General features: G+C 47.1%; 1 non-coding gene across 1 annotated transcript; it reads right to left on the bottom strand.

Moving 5' to 3' along the window:
* Positions 1 to 8,045: 8,045 nt before the first annotated feature.
* Positions 8,046 to 8,235, bottom strand: LOC137150552 (U2 spliceosomal RNA). The gene has a single exon (XR_010919024.1). It is a non-coding gene; the product is annotated as a U2 spliceosomal RNA (small nuclear RNA).
* Positions 8,236 to 9,989: the final 1,754 nt, after the last annotated feature.

Genomic DNA, 9,989 nt, shown 5'->3' with positions numbered 1-9,989 from the left:
GTGTTATGAGAAGGAGTAAATAACACTTCCTTATTTACTTTCGCCACACCAGTCATGATTTTATAGACCTCTATCATATCCCCCCTTAGTTGTCTCGTTTCCAAGCCGAAAAGTCCCAATCTTATTAATCTCTTCTCATATGGAAGCTTTTTCATACCCGTAATCATTTTAGTTGCCCTATTCTGTACCTTTTCCAATTCCAATATATATTTTTGAGATGGGGTGACCAGAACTGCACCCAATATTCAAGATGTGGGCATACCATGGATTTATAAAGAGGCAATATGATATTTTCTGTCTTATTATCTATCCCTTTCCTAATGATTCCAAACATTCTGTTAGCTTTTTTGACTGCCACTGTACTTTGAGTATATGTTTTCAGAGAACTATCACAATGACTCCCAAGAACTCTTTCTCGAGTGGTAATAGCTAACATAGACCCCCATCATTTTATCTGTATAGTTGGGATTATATTTTGTAATGTGCATTACATTGCATTTATCAACATTGAATTTCATCTGCCATTTTGTTGCCCAGTCACTCAGTTTTGTGAGATCCCTTTGTAAACTATTCACAGTCTATTTTAGACTTAACTATCTTAAGTAGCTTTGTATCATCTGCAAATTTTGCCATCTCACTGTTTACCCCTTTTTCCGGATCATTTATGAATATGTTGAACAGTATTGGTCCCAGTACAGACCCCCTGGGGGACACCACTATGAACCTGTCTCCATTCTGAAAACTGACATTTATTCCTACCCTTTGTTTCCTATCTTTAACCAGTTACTGATCCAGAAGACCTTCCCCATGAAGAAGACCTTATTCCATGACCACTTACTTTGCTTAAGAGCCTTTGGTGAGGGACCTTGTCAAAGGCCTTCTGAAAATCTAATTACACTATATCTACTGGCTCACCCTTGTCCACATATTTGTTGCCCCCCTCAAAAAATTCTAGTAGATTGGTGAGGCATGATTTCCCTTTACAAAAGCTATATTGACTTTTCCCCAACAAATTGTGTTTATCTGTGTTGTCTGATAATTTAGTTCTTTACTATAGTTTCAGCCAATGTGCCTGGTACTGAATTTAGGCTTACTGGCTTGTAATTTCCAGGATCACCTCTGGAGCCTTTTTAAAAAATTTGGCATCACATTCGCTGTCCTCCAGTCATCTGGTACAGACGCTGATTTAAATGATAGGTTACATACCACAGTTAGTAGTTCTGCAATTTCACATTTGAGTTCCTTCAGAACTCTTGGGTGAATACCATCTGGTCCTGGTGACTTATTACTGTTTAATTTATCAATTTGTTCCAAAACCTCCTCTAATGACACCTCTATCTGGGACATTTCCTCAGATTTATCACATAAAAAGAATGGCTCAGGTTTGGGAATCAACTTCACATCTTCAGCTGTGAAGACTGATGCAGTGAATTCATTTAATTTCTCCGCAATAATCTTATCTTCCTTGAGTGTTCCGTTAGCATCTCGATCATCCAGTGGCCCCACTGGTTGTTTAACGGGCTTCCTGCTTCTGATGTACTTAACAATTTTTTTTGCTGTTACTTTTTGCGTCTTGGCTAGCTGTTCTTCAAATTCTTTTTTTGGCCTTCCTAATTATATTTTTACACTTCACTTGTCAGAATTTATGCTCCTTTCTATTTTTCCTCAACAGATTACCTGCCACTTTTTAAAGGATGCTTTTTATTGCTTCTTTTACTTTGTTGTTTAGATACAGTGGTACTTTTTTGGTCCTCTTACTATGTTTTTTTTTAATTTGGGGTATACATTTAAATTGAGCCTCTATTATGGTGTCTTTAAAAAGTTTCCATGCAGCTCGCAGGGTTTTCACTTTTGGCACTATACCTTTCAATTTCTGTTTAACTTCTTCATTTTTGTGTAGTTCCCTTTTCTGAAATTAAATGTTGCCATGATGGGCTGCTTTGGTGTAGGCAGGGAAATTGAGGCAAAGGACGCTGCCCGACATACTGTAGAAATGGGGGTTTTGCTTAGTATTAATTCAATGTGTAGTTGATTTATTGTTTCCCGTATTAATGTTGTTTCTTTTCTCTTACAAGTTTTCTTTGTTTCATATGCAGTCACAGAGGGCTTGTGAGAGAAGATTTGCTTGTTAAAGGTGTCCAGGGAGTGGGATTTAGATTTCCCCAGGCTTCTGGGTGGGAGCTTGAGCAGAGTGATTTTTAATTTCAAGAGGAACCCCTAGCTATTTGAACCAGGCCCTTGCTGCTACATCTGGCAGAAGGACTTCAAGAGAGTATGCATGACTGTGTTCCATCACTTAATTAAAATGAGAGCTTTCATTTGGGACTAGTTCTGTTAAATAGATTGATTAATTATATAGTTAAATTGATATTACTTTCCTTGTGTCACCAAAGCTCTCATTAAAACCATGGGGAGTCTGAAGTGCAAAAGTAACCTGGGTCTGTATGCCCCATGACTGCAAAGGTAGTGCCATGCTCGGGGGGCTTGCAAGAGAAAACTCAGAACTGCTGTCAAAAAGAATGATTTATTTGTCTACTGTTGTGTTTCTAGACACAGGACAGCAGAAAATGGTGACTATTTATGCGACTGAATTGATTTAATTTATTTTAAAATTGCTACTTCGGCTCTCTTACAGAAATAGCAGCAAACTGCCCTTGTACTAACTCTTGTGAAAGGTTCTTGTTTCGCTTGACCAGGTTAGTTCAGTTCAGGGGTGATTGTGTGGTTTTGTACTGGTAACTCCAGTGTCCAATTTAATGAATTTGTCCAGTTGATTCTTCTCTGGAGTGTGCATTGTCGTAAACTCTTAAAGAACAAGTTAAATACTGAAGTGTAGCCTTGAAATAAGGTCCAGATACACCTTGAACAGAGTTGCTTGAAATACCTGCTGTCTTGCAATCTTAGACCTTGCAGCACTGGATGACACCAGCTGAAGTGATGAACAGTGTGGAAAGTAAGAGCTCAGGAAATGTGCCTGCCTGTCCAAATATCACAAAATCATAGGATTGGAAGGGACGGCGAGAAGTCATCTAGTCCAGTCTCTGCACTTACGGCAGGACTAAGCATTATCTATATCCATGCCACTGTCTTATTATTTCCAAAGTACCTGCAGATTTACTGTCCCTGCTGTGGGCTCTGCATCTCTGTGCACAGAGGCCTCCTCTGTCCCTCCTTGCCCAGATGGTTGTTCTCTGGCTGTATTAAATTTGTTCCAGGGGCTGCAGAGGTCTGGGGGGCAGAGACTGCAGTTCCTCCAGACAGGGCAAAGCCCAGCCGTGGGTGCTGCCCCAAGAAAGAGAAACCTTCCTGCATGGTGGAGAAAGAAGTTGGGATGATGTGAGCCCCTTGGCTGATGGCTGGACAGCACAGGAAATTATGCAGCCTGGCAGTGGAGGGAGGCTGGGCTCTGGATGATAGTCTATTTTGGGGGGAGGGGAGGAATATATAGGGAAATGGGGGCCTCTCCTGGAAAGTCCCTTTTCCTATACTGGCATCTCTTATGTTGAGCCTATGGAGAGATATCTTCTCCCACCATGTAGATGGATTCCTACCCACCCCAGTTCCACTATCCTGGTGCACTTGCAGATGCCCCTGCTCAGTATCCTATGTGATGGCATTCATGCTTTCCACTGGAGAGGGATTCTCCCCACGCCCCACTCCCCATACACTAGTGTGGGTAGTCCCCATGCAGAATCCTACTGCTCCCCCATAGAGGGAGGGTGGGGTCCCCAGTTTTTCCTATATAGAGGGTCCCCCGCAATATCCCCTATCAGCCCCCAATATCTCTATCCCCATACACCCCAATATACGCCCGCCAATATCCCCTATCAGCCCCCGAAGGAGAGGTCTCTATAGTCCCTTTGCTGCCACCTGGTGGTCGCGGAGGTTCACAACAGACACCGGGCCAGAGAAGCGCATGCGCAGCACGCTCCAAGAACCGCTTCACACAAGCAGCCGCGCACAACCAAGGCTTGCGCCACCCCCGCGCGCTTTGAAACCGTTCCCTCCCCTTTTTCGAGCCAGATGGGTGCTGAGCTCCTATTGGTCCGGGCGGCGGAGGGGGCGGGGCACATCACACCCCACCCGAACCCTTGCCGAGGGGGCTCCGGGCCTCGGTCGGCCGCATTCGCGCACGCGCCCTGGGTCTGCGTCCAGTGCGAGGCGGGTGTGACTGAGGCTGTGGGGATGGGGGATGTGCCGGGGTCGGTCGCTACCAGTCCGCCCCCCCCCCCGCCTCTCGAGGAGAGGGGCCGGGCCGGGCTAAGCCAACTGGTCTCCCCCCGTGGTGGCTGAGCCCCAGGCTACCCGCCCTTCCCCCAGGGCAGCTACCCTCCTCCGTCCCCCCAAGAGACCCCTCCCTTGGGGGTGGCTGAGCCCCAGGCTACTCTCCTGAGAGGCCCCCTCCCCTGGGGGTGGGGAGCCCCATGTTACCCCCTGCTGAGAGACCCCCCAGACTATGCCCCACACGAGACCCCCCCCCCCGGTGGCTGCGCCCAGGCTATCTCCCTGAGACGCTTCCATCTCCTGGGGGGGTGGGGCTCTGGCTGACCAGCTGTACCTGTCTGCAGTCCAGAGACCCCCTTCTTACTGGAGGGGCAGAGCCTGGCTACATGGTCCCTGCCTGGAGCCTCTGCCCTGAGAGCCGCTTTGGCTGTTTGAATTCTCCCTTCGGAGAACAGGGTGGGGGAGGTTAGAGCTCTTATTGGGCCAGCTTCTGCTGGTGAGAGAGGTGAGCTTTGGCGCTTACACAGAGCTCTTATCTTCCGGTCAGGAAGAATTCTTCAAGTGACTGGCTGGTGCCTCTTGGGAAGCTGGATTAACTACAGTGAGGGGAGAACCGTTCCTGTCGCTGTACTGGGTGGCTACACTTAGTGCTCCCACGGTGCAGCTGCAGTGGTTCCATGTAGATACAGCCTAAGAAAGGAGACTTGTGACTGGCTCAGAGTTCGTTCTGTTTTCCTTCAGATGCGAAGGCCAATAAGGAAATAAATCCTATTACCTGGTCACAGATCCTGGGTTGTCTGTAATCCTGGGACTGCAGTAAGGAAGCCAGGTAAACATCAATTAGTATAGGTTCTTATGTGGCTTACAGACTTTAAGGATAGAAGGGGCCATTGGGATCATCTAGTCTGACCTGCTCATTGCAGGCCACAGAACCTCACCCACCCATTCCTATAATAGAATACTAACCTTTGGCTGTGTTACTGATGTCCTCAAACCATGGTTTAAAGACTTCAAGTTACAGAGAATCCACTATTTATAGTAGTTTAAACCTGCAACATGGGGCCTGGTCACTTGCAGAGGAAGGTGAACCCTCCGGGATCTCTGCCAGTCTATCCTAGGGGAAAATTCCTTCCCAACCCCAAATATGGTGACGTTAGACCCTGAGCATGTGGGCAAGACCCTTCTAGCCAGACGCCTGGGAAAGAATTCTCTGTAATAACTCAGAGCCCTTCCCTTCTAGTGTTCCATCACTGGCTGTTGGAGATATTTGCTGCTAGCAGTTGCAGATTGGTTACCTGCCATCACAGGCAGTCTCATCATACCACCTCCTCCAGAAATTTATCAAGCTCAGTCTTGAAGCTAGTTAGGATTTTTGCCCCCACTGCTCCCCTTGGAAGGCTGTTCCAGAACTAGACTCCTCTGGTGGTTAGAAAGCTTTGCCTAATTTCAAGCCTAAACTTGTTCATGGCCAGTTTATATCCCTTATCACTACAGTATCTCTGCACCTCATGATTATTAAAGGATTCTATCCTTGCAATGCTTGTGAGGTAGGGAGGGCTTATCTTTATTTTACAGAGGCCCTGGGAGATTAGATGACTAGCCCAGGGGGACATGGGGAATTTGGCCTAGATTCTTAATGGTATTTAGGAACTTAACTCCCATTGAAATCAGTGGGAGTTAAGCACCTAGATATCTTTGAGAATCTGGGCCTTTGTGGTTGAGTTAGGAATTGAACCCAGGACTTCCCTGGCCCAGTTCAGCACCATACCCACTAAACCTCTTTTTCTCCCATTTAAAATGAATCCAGTAATTACACCAGGCTCCGTGCTAACTTTTATGTATGGGCACATCTTTCCAGTCACACATGGATCATGAGTAGGGTTTAAATCCACATCTTCAGATCCATAACCAAGACCTGTTCTGTTTAACTACAGGCCCAAAATACCCAGGGATACAGGTCCCAGTTCTTCCTCCTAGTGCTGCTGTCCTGGAAATGAGCTGATATGTCCGTTCTACCTCTATTTATGGCTGTTGTGGCCCACCAAGAGATGCTGGGAAAAGGGGAAGAGCCTGGGGCACTATTTAAACTGGGTTTCTCCCTACAGATGAGGTAATTAAGCCTTTGGCAAGTCTGGGGAGTAGAGGGGCATGAACTTTGAAAGATAATGGTCCTGGTGAGTCTCCAGAGAGATGTATGGAAAAGGGTAATAGTCTGGCTGTAGTTGGTGGGGTGTGTATATTGTTTTAAGCTCATGTTTCTGTGTCATGTATGGTTAATTTCCCCCCTTATTTTGGGTGTGTCATGCTGGGTAGATGGGGGGAGAGCATTTGTTATATTGTTTGACATCAATATGTCAAAATCATAATGATTCATGTGAGATATACCATGTCAGGTACTGTTAGAAAGGTTATAATATACTAAGTCAGATGATGATACTTATGTTCATCTGTAATATGTGAAATGGAAGTTATAGATATATTTGAGATATCTGTATTTTAAATTGTGCTGCCTGGGCAACACCCCAGATAGGATGGCGGCAGAACAATAGCCTGCTTAATGGCCCATTAAGACACTCATGGATGCAAGGGGCCCAGGAAGAAACTAAAGGCATACCTGAAGAGTTACCAGGATTGCCCCATGTGACTCTGGACTCCATTTTAGTTCTTGTAATATTCCACAAGACTGCATGGCCAGGGCCAGGGGGTATATAAGGCAAAGCCACAGAAACCATTTTGTCTTTGTTCCTGTTCAGTTACTGACATATACCTGCCTCTGGATCAATTCACTTGCAACTGAACCGAAGGACTAAGACCCATCCAGGTGTTGGATGTATACCAGAGGAACTGTACAAGCCTGCAACTCCACAGTTCTCCCAGAAACTTGATGTATATGGACTTTCAATCATTTGTATATATCTGATTTGCTTTGACCCTTTAACATTTCTCTTATGGTTTATTTCTTTCTTTTTATAATAAACCTTTAATTTTAGTTACTAAAGGATTGGCTGGCAGCGTGGTATTTTAGGGAAGATCCAAACTTATATTGAGCTGATACTGTGGCTGACCCCTTGGGGTCAGAGGGAACCTTTTTAGTAAAGAGCTTAGAGTTCAAATAACTCGTCTCTTTACTGGACCTAGTACTGATTTGGGAGCCAGAAGCTGAAATGCAGTAAAGGGGGCTGTGTGTATTTGTATATTGGCTTCTGTGGGAATTCAGCAGCACAGTTTGTGACTGGTTGGGAAGTCTGGCTTCAGTGCCACCCATCAGTGCTGGGAGAATCTGCTCTCCATTTGCAGCCTGCCCTGAACTTGGCATTTTCAGTTGGCTACCCTGGGCACGGGACAGGTCACAGGGTGATTTAGATTTCTTTCTTTTGGGGCGGGACGGGGTGAGTCGGGAGAAATGTGTCAAAAATAAATGGTTAGTGCCAACAGTGTATTTAGCGTGAGTTGCATTGGCATAAGCAAATAAGAGTAAGGCCAGGTCTACACTACAGATTGATATCAGTATAATTATGACTGTGGAGCTAAAGCACCACCTACTGGTTCTGATTTCAAAGGTTGGTGGAAAAACAAATAACTCCAAATAGAATCCCAGCTTTTTAAACAATCCTCTGGTAACTGAAAAAAGTGCATTTTATATACTCACACAAAATTACAATAGAAAGTTATAGCAAAGTTTCATCATAAATAAGCAGACCCTAAAGGACTCAGAATAAAACTGTTGTAAGACTGCTTAAGAGAAGCAATACAAAGACAACCTCATTAGAGAAACACTGTTAAACTAATTCTATTTTTTTCGCCACTATAGTCTCCCTGAAGGGAGGTGCACTGGTCCTGGAGGTACTGCAATACCAGGCTGATGTGTGGAGTGGATGGAGCAAGCTTCTATTCCATCTCCCGGTTCCAAAAATCTATTTAATATATAGTCCTCAGATAGAGAACATATTGGATATTAAACTGGTAAGAACAGATTCAAAATTTTTATTAAAGATAATGTTTAAAAAAAATGGTCAGATACAGAGTTTAAACGGAAGAGTTCCTGGACATCCAGGCATAATGTACAGATTATCAGCGGGTACAGAGTTTGGTTGGGAGTCAGGGAGTACAATGAAAGGATAATCTGTGGTATCCTGGATGGGGGGTAATAGGTTTGACAGTTAACAAAACATGCAATCAGTAATTCGGGAACATCACGTATTGCAGGGGTTATATAGGATGTGGTTAATGGGGAGTAGGTATTACCATAATAGTGGATTGTCCCTCATTGAGTCATGTGGTGTAGATAGTCCTTTAATTGATATGTTACTCAATGTGGCGCTCCAGCTTACTCATCCTGGTACTGTCTGTGCCCGGTGATGTGCTTGATGTAAATCTCTCGACCACCGGATGGTGTCAGACACCATGAGGAGCTGCATCAGCCTGGCGTAGCGCTGACCAACACCGCAGGCCCGCAGCACATGCTCGTTTCGGGGATCCCAAGCGCCCAGTGCTCCAACAATCAGGGCGGGGTCTGAACCTCGTAGCCCTTTACTCTCAGGGTGTCGGCCAGGGGAGCGCATTTCTCCTCCTTATGAGCTCGGGCTGCGTGAAAGGTCGGGGTCCTGTTTTCTAATGGGACTGTGATGTCCACCATAACGATCTTTTTCTGGTCCTCGTTGGTAATGTCCGGCCTCCGCGGGCTGTTGGATATGGGGACGGCGGAGTTCACGGTGACCTTTCCCAAGTGAGGCAGGATGACTTTCATGAGCTGGCTCTGGACCGCGTTGTGCCGCAGCTGCCAGGCTCTGGAGTGGGGCTTGCAGCTGCAGAGGATGCGGGGCCAGGTTTCGTTGTTGTACCCGCACTTCCTGCAGCGTTTGTCCCGGTTCCCATGGCGGATGGCCCCATTCAGCGGGAGGCAGTTGAGTCGGGCACAGTGGATGAACCGCCAGTCCGCGAATCGGGTGAAACTGCCCCCTGCCAGAAAGTGGTTGCTGGCGTCCCACTTGCTGGTCAATTTGAAGGTCTTTCCCCGGTCATGTTTCTTCTTCAGATCCTCCACGTACAGTGCATGATGGCAGCCTTCAGGGACCTCTCCAGCATGCCCCAGGCACTAGGGGTGACGATGGTGTGGTCGGTGGCTCTGATCCGCGGCACCAGGACCGACAGCTCCTGGTGCTCCTTGCACCATGTCCAGCGGCAGCTGATGTGTTTTTCCAGGCATTGCGTTGCAAGCGCAGGTCCAGAGCGAGGGGATGTCGCCCCCGTCGCATCCAAATTCGCCATCCAGGGAGTCATTGAGGTGGTGATGATGTCTTGGCTGGAGGGGGTTCTGCTGATCTGCTTTTTGACCACCTCTCCCAAGGCGTTCGCTGCGATGTTCTTCACGGTGGCTTCTGGGCAGGTCAGCAGGCGGAAGGCCTGGGTGATGACCGCGATGTCGCAGAGGTCGCCCATGCGGGGGACATTGGCGCCTCCCTGTTTGTGCCCGATGTAAGTCAACTCCTTGCTGGCCCTCTGGGGGAGGAACAGCCACCCCTTCACCAGCTGCCTGATGGCGCTGTCGGCCTTGTTGAGGGGCACTTTTGCCACGGCTGAACCCCGCAGGACGAACGAGATGCAGGGGATCAGGAAGGTGTTTCGGGCGTTGATCTTTTGCCAGGGCGCCAGCAGGGAGGCGTCGACCTTGGTGCCATCCTGTAGGATCTCCTTGATGGTGTCCTCGGGGGTCTGTCGGACGCAGAAACCTGTAGGCGTGCCCAGGTGCTGGTACGCCTGATCTT

The sequence above is a fragment of the Emydura macquarii genome, unplaced genomic scaffold, assembly GCF_026122565.2.
Source record: "Emydura macquarii macquarii isolate MOO-44397 ecotype Brisbane River unplaced genomic scaffold, CSIRO-AGI_Emac_v2 contig_968, whole genome shotgun sequence".
NCBI classification, from domain to species: Eukaryota; Metazoa; Chordata; order Testudines; family Chelidae; genus Emydura; species Emydura macquarii.
Note: the sequence above shows the minus strand (reverse complement) of the source record. Positions and strands in the feature narration are given on the sequence as shown.